We start from the raw sequence: 13,972 nt of genomic DNA on the forward strand, positions 1-13,972 counted from the left end.
AGCCTCTTTTAAATCGAGGAGGAATAAGTCTAAGCCAACCGGCGTCAGGACTCCATCCGCCTCGAAGTAACCTTTTACTTTGTCCTGAATCATTTCATGTCTGAAGAAGCCCAGACCCCTCTGTTGGGTAAATTTCTTCATGGCACAGAGCTTTTCTTCCTAGACTTTATAATTGTTTGCCACAACTTAGCACCTCACCAGGGGCATAAGATGCATGCCTGAAGAAACGCAGGCCCTTCTGCCCCTAATCTGCAGATACCCTGGCTCGAGAGTCATAATACCAGGAATGACAATGGGAAGAAGGGGCCCCTACTGTTGAAGGCGCTTCATGTCCAATTATAGGCGTTCCAGCACCAGCCCTGACACTCGAACACCCTTCACGACAAGCGACAGCAGGCTACACCCAGCCAGGTTATGACTACTGCTGTAACGCCACTCTCCGCACAACATAGAGACAGTGTGCTTACAATAACGCTTGTGCTGCTATCTTAAAAGCGCACAGAGGCATAGAAGGGATAATAATATCCTACTACAAATAGGACGATGACCTTGCATGTGCCAATACAAGATTGAAAAGGTATAACAGCAGGCATCACCCGCCCTCTCGGGTTTAGTCTGGGAACAGCTTAGGCCATGCTACCTTTCTGAACACTCTCTGGCTGCATGCCAGCCTTGAGAGCAGAGGTGGCAGCCCCAATACGGGATGAATGGCTGGAGAACCTTTTCCCTTGCTTCAGAAAACCAGCTCTATCAAGGCACGCAAGCATATTTTTATCCATTTGGTATTTGGTCAAGGGATTCAGGTCAGCATGGATGAGAAGGTAACCTGGGACCGCAGGACGTAAAGCGAGGTAGGACTTGAGGTCTCTACAGGGCAATAGCAGGGGTCACCCGAGGGGGCCAACCGGAAACCGTCCCTTTGCCTGTCTGATCAGTTTTGGACCGTCTGAGAGTGATGGACAGGCCAGCTTCAAAACTTATGTCCGCCACCCCTAAGACATCCCCAGCCAAATCCGACTAAGACAGCTGTCTGTAGGATTACTTAAGACCACCACAAAGGGAGTGCCGGGACAGAACCAAGTGCCCCTTTGAGATCCCTACCTGCATCATGATACGCCTGCTGACCAAGCCCCTCTGACACTAATGAGCATATACCCAAGACAACAAACCCTCTACAGCAATAGTGTAGACTATCCCAGGTTCGAGAGGCCAAAACCCCGGAAAGAGCCCCCGAGATGAGGGGCCTCCCCTGTTGATAGCGCTCCCTAATCTAAACACTAGGCGAACCTGCGCATAACACTGAGACCCCACCACACACCTTCACACCAAGCATCAGCAGACTGCCCGGTAATGTATAACTACTTCCGAGGCGCAGTTCTCCAAAGTCACTGCACTGTGCTTCGTGAACGCTTGTGCAACTATACCCAAGCAAAGTACAGAGGGGTATTCAGTGCGCAAAGCAGAGGAGGACTTACATTTTATATACAGGCTTGCAAATGCAAACAGCTGGTATCCCATGCCCCTTCGACCTGGGGGCAGCTCAACCATGCTACCTCATGAATAGCTGGTCTATAACGTTGACTTCGACCCCCGACCTAAGGGATTAATAAGCTGAACCAAGGTGCTCCCAGTATAGGCCAACTTCTCACCTTGGGAGGGGCACACGGGAATCTGAAGGATACTCAGGTTCACACAAGGCTGTTTCAACGCAGCCCCGGGGAGCCCAACCCCGCTAACCCAGTGAGAAACCGTGGGTCCAATTCCGGCTAGGAGCCCATTGTGCAAGCCAACACCTTAATATAGAGAGCGAAGAAAAGGGGGTCTGGAATACCAGATAGACATTCAGTGCCTTCATACGGCTGTTACTTCACTTCCTGGGCACTTCTATATTGAGAGTCTTCTGGGGGCCCACCTCTATAGGTAATATTGGCAGTCCCGGCTCAGGCAGTGGCGCAATTGCTCTGCTAGTACATGAACTGAGTGAAACTGCAGGCTGTAGACCCTACATACTACTGCGAAGCAGCTGGCGCACCCGAGCTGAAGGCTCAGCGGATGGGCTGCCTTCCCGAATCCAGAGCCTTGGGAGAACTGACAGACGACAGCAGTATTAGGAAGCAAATTGACTATTGTTCTACATAGGATAAGTTAAACAGTGCAGGTCCCGGGAATGCGCATAAGAAGGACTGACTACCACTTGGTAAGGCCCCAGGATCGTTATGCGCATGGGTTATATATGTCCTTTTAGCTCAGGGCTAGACCTAGGCTTTTCTACTGTTCTAATATAGGCACATCCAGGATGGACTTCCATACAGGGACCCATTCCCTGACAGGGCAATCAGATAATACCCCTAAGTGAGGGCCCCACACAATGAGCGCCCAGGAGTCTGACATATCGCGGCACTGTCCCAGGATGAGATAATGTTGGATGGAGTCCAGAAATGCTTGTGGAACGCTCCCAATGGCCTTCAAAGCGCAAGAGCAGGGATCAATACACATCCATGTACACGGAGCGCACAGCTACGCGCCTCTCCTTGACCCGGCAGTCATACAAGTCTGCTGGGCCCCAGAACCATTGCTCGGCACCTCTCTTGCGGGTAACGGGCGCGCATTCACATGTACGCAGCGCGCCCCTCCCACTGTGTCTGTTCCATGCAAACCTCTGCATGACCACTCATATACATGCCCTCCGACCGCAGCATGCGGGGTTTGGAGCCTCACACATCCCTACCAACAAGCGCTCAGTCACCTAACTACATGCATCATGCAGCAAGGCGGCTTGATCTAGTAAAGGCTGGTGTGTCGCATGAGCCCCAGCACTGGATACTCGGTCACCTGTACGTACTGATACCTCATGCATAATAGCTACTTTTTGTCAGGGGTGACACCCGTCTCTACATGGGCACCCAGTTACACGTACCCAATAGTCCCCTAACGGTTCTAGCTTGCTGCCTGCCTGATGTATCACACGTCTTGCACCGGGACGCCCAGACGCACTTACACATTAGCGGCCATATGCGGGGTACACTATCAGATAGCCTGATGTACCGCACACCTCAATTGCAGGTATTCAGACCCCTAAACATATTGAATATCCTTTCAACTATATGCAGGCCCCCAGGATATGTACCTACTGAGTATATCAAGCCGTGTCGGCTTGCAGCTAGCCTGGTTGCCTCACACGCACTGCAGCACTTACAATACAGGTGTACACAATCCCTGTGCCATAGCACACTTCCGGTCACCACTTTTCATGAGCAACTGTAGACGTTTGTCTAATATCGAATTATCAGCCCAGCGGCCCTGTAGTGCAACTGATTCTCTGTAATGCGCTCTGACACCTATGGGTAAGGGCCGCGCTATCTAAAACACATATCGATAGGCAGCGCTACCGGTCCGTCCCCGCAGCATGAAGGGAGCATGAACCATGGCCTGTATTAATCGAAAATGTTCTTCTATGCGGCACTCTGACACCAAGAACAATGTACATGCCAGGGCTTGGTAAGATTGTGTAACATGTACGCGCCACTCTTTTCTTGAAAGACAGCTTATGATCTGTACACTAGTGAGTAAGGTAGGGGTGGGTGACATTACCAGCATGTGCACTCGATCCCGCGATAATATCTGGTAAAGCGGCGCAAAACTCAGCACAACTCTGACATGACCGCAATCACCTCGTGACGTGATCCTGCGAAGCCGCACAAACTAAACGGTGTGACCGATAGCATGCATGTGACGCGATCATGCGACAGGAAACCACTTAAACCGCGCTAACTCTGCCCAACTTAATGGAATTGACTAACCTCACAGCATGTAAATGCAAACCAAAAACAAGGAAACCCTATTCAAGCCGCCCTTAAGTTATCAAGCCTGCACTCCGCGCAAGCAGTGGTTAGGCCAGGAATCCGTCCCCGAGACGCGGCCTAGGGGCAAGAAACCACTACACGACACGCGAGAACTCAACCCCCACGTGAATGGGGCAAGGAATGAGAATCAGTATTCCTACCCATGAACACCTGGCAATATCCAAAGGAAAGCAGAGACATAGGTTCACCGCTTCCCTAATGGTGAGCCCCCCACTTACAAACAGGGGTTGCCGCATCCAGTCCCACAATCATCCACGTGATCCTGCCAGCTCAATGGTGCAGGGGAAAGGAAAATTTACAACCGGGTACTCATGTATCGCGACCTCTACGTAGACTTGACCCAGCAATGTACATTCGCTACTTCTTGACACTCGGACGCTATCTACTGTCACATAGCCGTGTGGCAATAGGGTTAGCTTTGTAACTTACTTACTTCACATATTTCCCCCTCCACGTGTGACATACTGTACCCGTTGAGAGCGCTTTGAGACCTCAGCGTCAGTCGGCGAAAACAAAATAGCATGTTAATAAAATAACTGGCCATGTAATGAACTCCAAAGATAGGACAGCCTCCATTTCAGCGTGGAAGGTGGCCTCTCGTTGGGATATCGCGGGAACCGTGTGGCCTCAACCGTCCCGAGGAGGTGGGGATCCACGGGCAATGTCTCGCATCCGGCACCCACCCCCAACAACTGCACTTAGACTGAACCCATGCCAAGCCACGCCTGTACAAGCAGGCCTTGTGTCCCGCATGTAATGATGGCAGACGCCAAGGCATACATCACCCACGAAGTACCCCAGTGAACAATACCAAACAACCTGGAACGCCACAACCGGGAAATACTCGTGTCCAACGAACCTATAAATGCGCAGTTACACATCGCGTTGCGGACTCCTGTCCATGCGACATGTAACTGCGCTGATGGACCCTGCATTACAGTGACCGAGCAACCTGAAATAAGAGCTATGACACATTCTAAAAACTGCGCTCCAGTACAACCGGACAAGTGATACATTTTCACAAGTGTTAACAGCTGGTAGTCCTACCGCTCTGAGCCGTAAGCAATCATCCATGGAAAATGCACACCTCCCTACCCGCAAACGCATATCATAATTGTTGCTAGCGGGATTGCTCATGTCTCGCTGTCTAGCGCCTCGTCTACAGCAGACCTGCTGAGATAGCCAGGATCAAATCTTAAAGGCAGATCGCACCTCAACACTGATCTGCCCGAGGACCTGATCGTGATTGCGTAGTAGCCCAAACAAATCGCGCCACTGGCCTCGAGATACTACGGCATATTGATACTCTTCACCATACTCAAATAAGGACACTGGTAACCAAAATGCGCGCGAGATCGGCTTACCTCTCGTGCTGAAATATGCAGAGACACGTGTGAATGAATGGATAATTCGATTGGGCCTCGAGATACTATGGCCCATGATACCAAAAACCATTTGAAAATACGGCCACAAACAACAAATGTGTGCACGTAGTAGGCTTACCCCTCGCGCTGAAATATGCGATGCCACGTGTAAAGAAATAAGTCATTCGATTGGTCTCGAGATACTGAGGCCCAAAGATACTATACGCCATTTGTAAATATGGACACCATCTACAAGATTGCGCACGGAATTGGCTTACCCATCGCGCTGGAAATGCAATGCCCTGTGTAAACATGATTAGTCACCCGATTGTGCCTCGAGGTAATGATACTACACACCATTTTTAAGTAAGGACACAGTCGACACATTTGCGCACGTAGGCTTACCCATCGCGCTGAAATAAGCAATGCCACGTGTTAAACTGAGCAAGACACTCGATAGGGCCTAAGGATACAATGACCCCAATACACAATACCCCCTTAGTAAATACAGACACCAAAACTCACTCGCGCAATAATAGGCTTACCCATCGCGCTGGACATGCAATGCCACGTGTTAAATGAATAAGACACACACTGGGGCCTCGAGGTACTATGTTCCAATGATCGTAAATACGGTAACACACCAGCCTCACGCTAAAATATGCAGAGCCGGGTGAAAACGTAGAAGTGACACGAATGGGCCGTGGTACTATGGCCCCATGATACCACGCACACTGTAAATACGGACCCCTCCACAAAATTGCGCACATCATAGACTTATACATCCTGCTGTACATGCAAAGCCACGTGTTATAATTGAAACGACACCCATTTTGTGGCAAATGAGCATTTACTTCAATGCCCTCCTAACCCCGTAGACAGTATTCACATTTAACGCCTGTTGGCGAGAGGCTCACGTGCTGAGTCCAACACCGTGCTCGATATTGGAATGCAAGCACAAATAAAACACTCGCGGCCATGTGGCAACGTGCCAATGCTTCCCTCACACGATTATAAAAGTGGGGGTTCTCTTTCGCGGCACTGGCTGAAGGCGCCCGAAAGGTCACAGCTCTATGACGTAGAAGGCCTCTACAGGTCACTACACCCCACTCGCCCGACTCTGTAGCAAGGGCCGTCCTTACCCTGAGTTTAATCTTTACTTTTAGGAAATGGTTTATGCAAAACCAGTAAGCTGCTCCAGGTGAGGCACGAACTCACAACCTCGGCATGCCTCAATGCAAGTACTACTGTATAAGTACCGCGCGCTAACCGATTGCGCCACTGGAGCTCACAATCGACCAATCAACATTTTAATCCCATCATAAAACCATAGACACATTAAAAGGCATACACTGGTGCACAACGGCGTTACACTGGGGCATAGCTAACGTGATCACCCTATAAAACCTTATAACTAATAATTGGACACGTAGGGATGTAGGCCTCAGAGGCCCGCTTCACCCTAATAACAGCCGGGGGCCTCGACAATGTTCCTCCGTAATTACTATCTTGCCAGGCACTAGGGCGACTACATCCCACACGGTGTCCTGTATTTCTAACTTTCCCCGACTATCAGTACCAACCCTGCATATGCAACTGTAACTGAATAGGCCCTAACAACAACTTTAATCTGGCTTGTCTGTAAGGTCATCTTGCTGCAACCGCCCAGGTCATCCATGCCCCGGAACCTTCAGGGGTGAAAACCTATCATCATCTAAATGCACACGCGCAGCTATTCCCGCCGCAAATGCATCTCCGGAGGACCTTCAAACCCGCTCTGATCCCTCAGCGAACAATTTCTAGTGCTCCACAGAGCGGGAGATCCGGACGGGCACCCTACTGCCCCCATTGCCAATGCGGCGAAACTTGAAACTCGGCCCACACTCCAACACCAATACCGTACAATGCCGGGCACGAATGTATTGCGGCCGACGGGAGGAGGCTGTTGATGCCCCGCACCAACGCTACCACTCACCGAATACCCGATACCGACCAGGGACCCGGCGTCCTACGATCGCGGCTACTCCTCGGCACGACCACCTCGGCCAGAAGGACGAGGATAAAAAGAGTGTCCCGACGTGTCTGCCGCAACGTCCGGAGCGCCAAAGAGGCCGCACAATGGCCGGGGGGTGAGATATACCCTCACCCTGCCCGTGCCCCCGGACGTGCGTCACCAGACCGCCCCCCTCCACCTAGGCAACATGCCCTGAGGAGGGGTGGCCAACTTACCAGCTGGGGGAGGGCGGGGGCAGCCCTCCGTGACTAAGGGCCCGCCCTCCTGATGGCCACCGGGTGGCCTCGGGCAGGCGCATAAGTGAAGTCACACATGGGCTGCTGAGGCCACCTACACCTTACAGAGTGACATAGCCCGGCCGGCACACCACAGCGCCATTGCTGCTGAGGGCAACATGCACTTGTGAACACGTTGATTAGGATGATTGATGACAGTGGGGCATGTCCATTACAATGCAGCCCCCTGGCTATGTCTTGTCTGCAACTCCGCAATTCTGACTGACACCTATCATTGCTCGGTTTCCAAAAATGGCCACTATGCCTAAAAAGAGGCTGTCTTGATAAGACATCTAAAATTGCGTTATTCTCGATGGCTTGAGGTCTCTGGTTTAACAGAGCAGTGCTCTTTGGCTGTGACCAATATATATCAGCACTTTGGGACCTACTGAATATGAAGCACCACTGGGGGAGGATAAGATCAAATGAACAGCAGTGTGGAGTGCCCTGGCTCTGACCCGTTGATGATGTGGGTGGAGCTAATTTAGTAAGTGGGTGGAGCCAGTGGATGAAGTGGGTGGAGCCAGTGAAAAGTAGGCGTGGCCTCTGAAAAACATTTGAGCACCTGCACTTCATATTTTACAAATTAAGCACTGCATGGACCCCAGGCAACTGTGACTCACAGTTACTCTGGAAATGAATATTTGCCAGCTGCTTGGTCTATGCACATTTCTACATCCTTAGAGAGCGTGCTTCATTTCAGTGCGACTGACCGCTGTATTGGCAGAGCTATAAAAAGCCTATTTCACTATTTCCCACCTTGTATAAAACCAGGCTTCATTTGAATTATTTTTAACGGCCACAGTTACATATCACTTAGAAGAATCCATTCTCCAATGCTGAAATGCTGCCTAAACAGCATTACACTGAAGACGATATTTCACTTGAAATGGGACGTGCATGTAATCTAGGGCGATACGCCGACATTGTTCATTGATTATTTTTACTGTGTAAATTCCGTTACACCCTAAAGCTGGCATCCTGTTAGAGCGTCACAAAACGCAGCGAATAACAAACCGCATCTCCAGGCAACAAAGCTCGAGCATAAATATTGCCTCGCTGACATCCCAGCTTGGCGTGTTCCCGGATATGGGCAGTTAGGGAAGCTGCAGTCTGCATTTCAGCTTCCCTAAAACGCACTGTAAATTCATTAGCGTTTCAAAAGGTCAACACTTTTACAGCCCGTAAATGGAGGGGGGGCGGGCTGATGATAATCTGCTCATGCGTGATCAGGTTTAAGAAAAATTGTCATTTCCATTTCAAATCAAATGCCATTTTCTTTTATTCACACTTTCTGCTACCATCCGTTTTTAGGGTGGTACATGGAGTGGGATTATAAAAAAGGCACGCTGTGTTAATGCAGTTTTTGTTTTACCTATTCTGTCGCCCTACAATCAGTCTCTGCTTTGCATAGATTCCCATACGGTTTGAAGGACCCATGGGCACTGGTTTATAGCTATTTCCTTTGTGATTCTGGCTGCACTAAATGTTGTTTGTCTGACACACCTTCTGTTATCACGTCTTCGAAAAACGTACAAGAACAACAGGCAGCAGGCTTTGAGCCATTCCCATTCAGCCATTGACTCTTTTCTGTTTTTCATCGTTTACCATTGTGTGGTTTGGTTGGTTCTCCGTTAAGGCCATTACGGCTGGGCATTTTGAGGAGGTTAAATTGTCCCATTTGTGTTCTATTAAAGTTCTTCTGATGGTGGCATCAATTAGTGCTTTTGTTAAACTGCAAATGTGACATATATCTTGAGACTCAGTCTGTGTTGTTTGATGCGTTTACATTTCTGGTACAACAGTAGGCCTGGGGGTGACCTTGCGGAGTTCCACTGCACGGAATTCCACGGAGTTACCCCCCCCCCCCCTTCCTCCGTGGAATTCCGCGGAGGTCTGTGAGCTAGTAATTATATATGGCACCGAGTTGCCTGCTTTTCAAAATAAGCAGTTCCTGGCAATTTTGAGGTACACCTTAGATGTGTATAAGTTTACCGATATAAATGGCAGCTTTGCCATTTCTTCCATTGACTACATTATTCTTATGCGCCCAGGGATAGTGGGCGTAGTTAGTTCGTCCATGACGGCACTTCCCCAAACAGAGGGGCAGGGTGCCTGGAGTGATTGCATCATAGATGGAATGGAAGCGAAGCACTAGAAGAGGGCGTCCATGTTGGATCAGGGAACATTCAGCAAACAATCCAGATTGGCCACAGTGGCCAGTTTCATCCGTAGACATTAAGAATGGACAGCTAATGAGACATCTAGCTTCTACTCAAGCAGCATTAGACCCATGGCTAGTTTTCATTTTTTCTGAAACCACAGATGCAAGCCTACGCCTCAAGGATGATTTGTGAAGTCAGTGGCGCGCTACATTTCTAAACTGCTCATTCTCGATTCTCATTTTATCGACTTAAGAGTTAAGAATGATGTTAGGTCACCCATTAAGAAATGTCCCTCGCCCAAAGTTTCTCGATTGTGTTAGTTCTATCTTTCATGATGGCCGAAGCGATAAAGGGCTGGGAAGAACCGCATCATTTACTACTCTTTCCCCAGTCCTCTTTCCATGTTTACTGGGGATACCCTTCATGCAGAGTGCCAAGTCATGCACTAATAGGCACTCATACATGAAGATGCACATTTCTGACATGCTACTTATTAACATTCATTATTATGTTAACTTGTGTTTAGCTGAGCATTCAGTTTGGCTTCTTCAGGAAACAGTGAGACAGTCTGTGGGTTGGGTTTGGGCAATATGGAAACATTTGCTAAAGACGGCCTCGATTCTTGTTATTTTATTCTAATTGGAAATAGTGTACAGAGGGCCGCTGTTGTGAGGAAAAATTTAGCACAAAAGAGCAACCCTCTACAAACTGAACATAAGTACGTTCATACTGTCCATGAGCCACCTGACTGGAAACTTGCCACTAGGTACATCTCATACGTTATATTGTGAACTATATCGTATATCGTGAACATTTGTCCTTGCACAGGTATGTTAAAGTGGGAGGTGAGTGCCAGTAAACTCTGCCATGCGGCATAGGTGGTTAGGGTGACCAACTGGCATAGGTGCAAATTCCGGACAGTGAGTGTAAAAATTCAGGACAAAGGATCAAAATCCAGGACAAAAATTCAGGACAGAAGGTCAGAATTCAGGACACAAATTCAGGACAAAAGGTACGTTTTACAGACACATCAGTGGAGAACGCACAATATTACATAAGTAAATAGACAACCAACACAAGTACAAGTCAAAATAAGTCTATATTAGGTTGAGATAACCTTGCATCTATGAGTAAAACTTAAACACCTGCAATTGCATATTCCCCCCCAAAAAAAGATCAAAAGCTGAAGGTTTCACATATCTTACACACCCCCTCTCTCCCATTAAAAACAAGCATTAGAAATGCAATCGGGCTCGGATTTATTTGAGTTTGAGCTAATGGCATTGTAAATGGTAATGTATTTTTGCTAAGTGTTATGGAGTGTGTTAATGTGGTGTGTAGTGGAATTATGTGTGTTAGATTATAATTGTAGCAATGGTGGCATGCTGTGTTTTTACATGAATATGTTTAAAACTAAAGTGTACCATACTGAGATTGCTACAATACTTAATTGTGGATGTGTAACAATCGATGCATGTACTGATGGCCGTGACTGCCTGTAGAAATTGTGCACTGATGGCTGGTGGTGAGCAGTAGCATTGGTGGTGGTGGTACTGCTGGCCGTAGTACTGGTAGTGGTAGTACTGGTGGTGGTGGTACTGGTGGTGGTGGTACTGGCGGTGGTAGTACTGGTGGTGGTAGTGGTATTGGTAGTGGTAGTACTGGTAGTGGTAGTACTGGTGGTCGTGGTACTGGTAGTACTGGTGGTGGTGGTAGTGGTAGTACTGGTGTCTGTAGTACTGGTAGTACTGGTGGTGGTGGTGGTACTGGTGGTGGTAGTACTGGTGGTGGTGGTGGTACTGGTAGTACTGGTGGTGGTAGTACTGGTGATGGTGGTACTGGTGGTGGTGGTAGTGGTACTGGTAGTACTGGTAGTGGTAGTACTGGTAGTGGTGGTGGTGGTGGTGGTGGTATTGGTAGTGGTAGTACTGGTGGTGGTGTTACTGGTAGTACTGGAGGTGGTGGTACTGGTAATGGTAGTACTGGTGGTGGTAGTACTGGTAGTGGTAGTACTGGTAGTGGTAGTACTGGTGGTCGTGGTACTGGTAGTACTGGTGGTGGTGGTAGTGGTAGTACTGGTGCCTGTAGTACTGGTAGTACTGGTGGTGGTGGTGGTACTGGTGGTGGTAGTACTGGTGGTGGTGGTGGTACTGGTAGTACTGGTGGTGGTAGTACTGGTGATGGTGGTACTGGTGGTGGTGGTAGTGGTACTGGTAGTTCTGGTAGTGGTAGTACTGGTAGTGGTGGTGGTGGTGGTGGTGGTATTGGTAGTGGTAGTACTGGTGGTGGTAGTACTGGTGGTGGTAGTACTGGTAGTGGTGGTACTGGTAGTGGTGGTACTGGTGGTGGTACTGGTAGTGGTAGTACTGCTGGTGGTAATAATGGTAGTGGTAGTACTGGTGGTGGTACCGGTAGTGGTAGTGCTAGTGGTGGTGGTACTGCACGCGGGTCTGTAAAATTGGAAGTGTATGGCGGCCCTGCGACTGTATGCATTTGTAAAGTCTGCACGTTTGAAGCCTTGTGGCGCTGCAAGCACGTGTGTCTTAAACATTGCAAGGTTGGTGGCACTGCACTTATGTCTGCATAGCTCACGTTCTACGTGGCACCGCACCCGTCCCTGTGAATATGAAGACACGTTCATAAAGCACGAGTTCGTCGTAAAATCAAAGCGTTACTAAATTTCTCATTTAAAAATGTAGAATTTTGGAAACTATCATGTGCACTGGTAAAAAAACACACATTGAGTCCATAGAAAGGAGACATAGCTAAAGCTATTCTCCAGTAGGTGCAGCAGAGAGTGGGCGCGGGTTGTAATTGGGATGTACAGATTGTGTTTACCTCTGGATAGAATGTTGATTAACCAATGGACAGTAGAGAGATGGCAGCGGCTGTCGATCATGATGATGAAACCTATGTTTCACAGGGACTGGGATGTCTTGTTCATATTTACGGATCCCTAGGACCTATAGGCTTATACCACTGCATTTTGTTAAATAAAAGCACTGTGTATGTGGATATGCAGCTGTGTGGACATGCATATATATATTATTTACATAATGTGTGTGTATATATGTATATACATATATATATATATATATATATATATATATATATATATATATATATATATCAACGTTTGTAGACATCCGTGCAACATCGGATGTATTCATAATGCATTCTTACCAGTGGTCAGTTGCACGGATGTCTACAAACGTTGACTGTATTTTAGCACCATACTCTATAGGTCCACGTTCGATGAGACTGCCACTCTATTTCTGTAAACATGCATGCACCTTTCCATTGTTTGATGAAGAAGGTGCGATGCCAGCTCATACAGGATTTCGTTACAGAAGTATTTGAATTGAATTTCGTTGTATGTCAGTTACTTTTGAGAGTTCAAAGAGTGTGCATACGTAGCTGCAGCGCTGTGCATGACGGGTGCTTCTATTACACGCTTTACATAAGGGGCACGCTGTTTGCAAAAATGTATTTAATGTTTACTAGTGCGGCTTCAGTCGCTGGATTATATTTAGGTCGTTTATATTACAGGGGGGTTATGTGTTCTGTTTGCAACCTGCCTGCCTTATTACAGTCTCTGATATTCTAATGCAGTTATAACTAGGCAGATCATTGGCTAAACTCTAAACCAAGCCTTTAGTTTTTACGTGGTCGCGGGGCCACACATCAGCCTGCCCCAGGTCACACGGCTTTGTGAGATCTCCAAATGTACAATGCGAGAATAGTAGAAACTGGGCTACCTCTCCTCACGAGGCGCAGTCCTTGAACTGCGCCATAATTGCTGTTAATTCTGCACCCTTTAACTCACTACAAATGCTGAAACGCAGTCTCCGTTTGAAGATATATCCGTATATTTTGCATTGCGGCCATGTCATGTCGCATTCGTTTTGTTATGGCGGCTCTCTCTTTAAAAACACTTATTCTCCACGTACAGCAGTCTGGACGTTACTCACGGCCTTGTCGCCCTTCGTGCTCGTATACACGGCCTCGCTGTTAACTGCGTCATTCATTCCTTCGGAGCGCTAGGCGCTGTGATATTGCGCTTTACCTTGCTGGTTCTGGGAGGGATACTGTGTTTGCAGATGTGTCCTGGGGAGGCCCCGAGGTCACTCTATAACCTGCAGTGGGGGCTTCAGACAACCGCTGCCTATGTGGGGCCTCCTGCAGACTGCGCCCACAGGACCGCACGGCCCTGCAAATAAAACTGCTTCCCCGCGGCTGACACAAGCCAGATCACTGCAAATTGATGGCCCTGCTTTTCTCGTGAGACAGA

General features: G+C 48.3%; 1 protein-coding gene and 1 non-coding gene across 2 annotated transcripts in view; both read right to left on the reverse strand.

Moving 5' to 3' along the window:
* The window catches only part of GRID1 (glutamate ionotropic receptor delta type subunit 1), a 2,290,275-nt gene that overhangs the window by 1,525,088 nt on the left and 751,215 nt on the right, over positions 1–13,972 (reverse strand). The window lies entirely within an intron of this gene.
* TRNAI-UAU (transfer RNA isoleucine (anticodon UAU)) lies at positions 6,421–6,515 on the reverse strand. Its single transcript has 2 exons — positions 6,478–6,515; positions 6,421–6,456 (listed from the first exon to the last, which is right to left on the reverse strand). It is a non-coding gene; the product is annotated as a tRNA-Ile (tRNA).

Source organism: Lissotriton helveticus, chromosome 5_1 (genome assembly GCF_964261635.1).
Source record: "Lissotriton helveticus chromosome 5_1, aLisHel1.1, whole genome shotgun sequence".
NCBI lineage: Eukaryota > Metazoa > Chordata > Amphibia > Caudata > Salamandridae > Lissotriton > Lissotriton helveticus.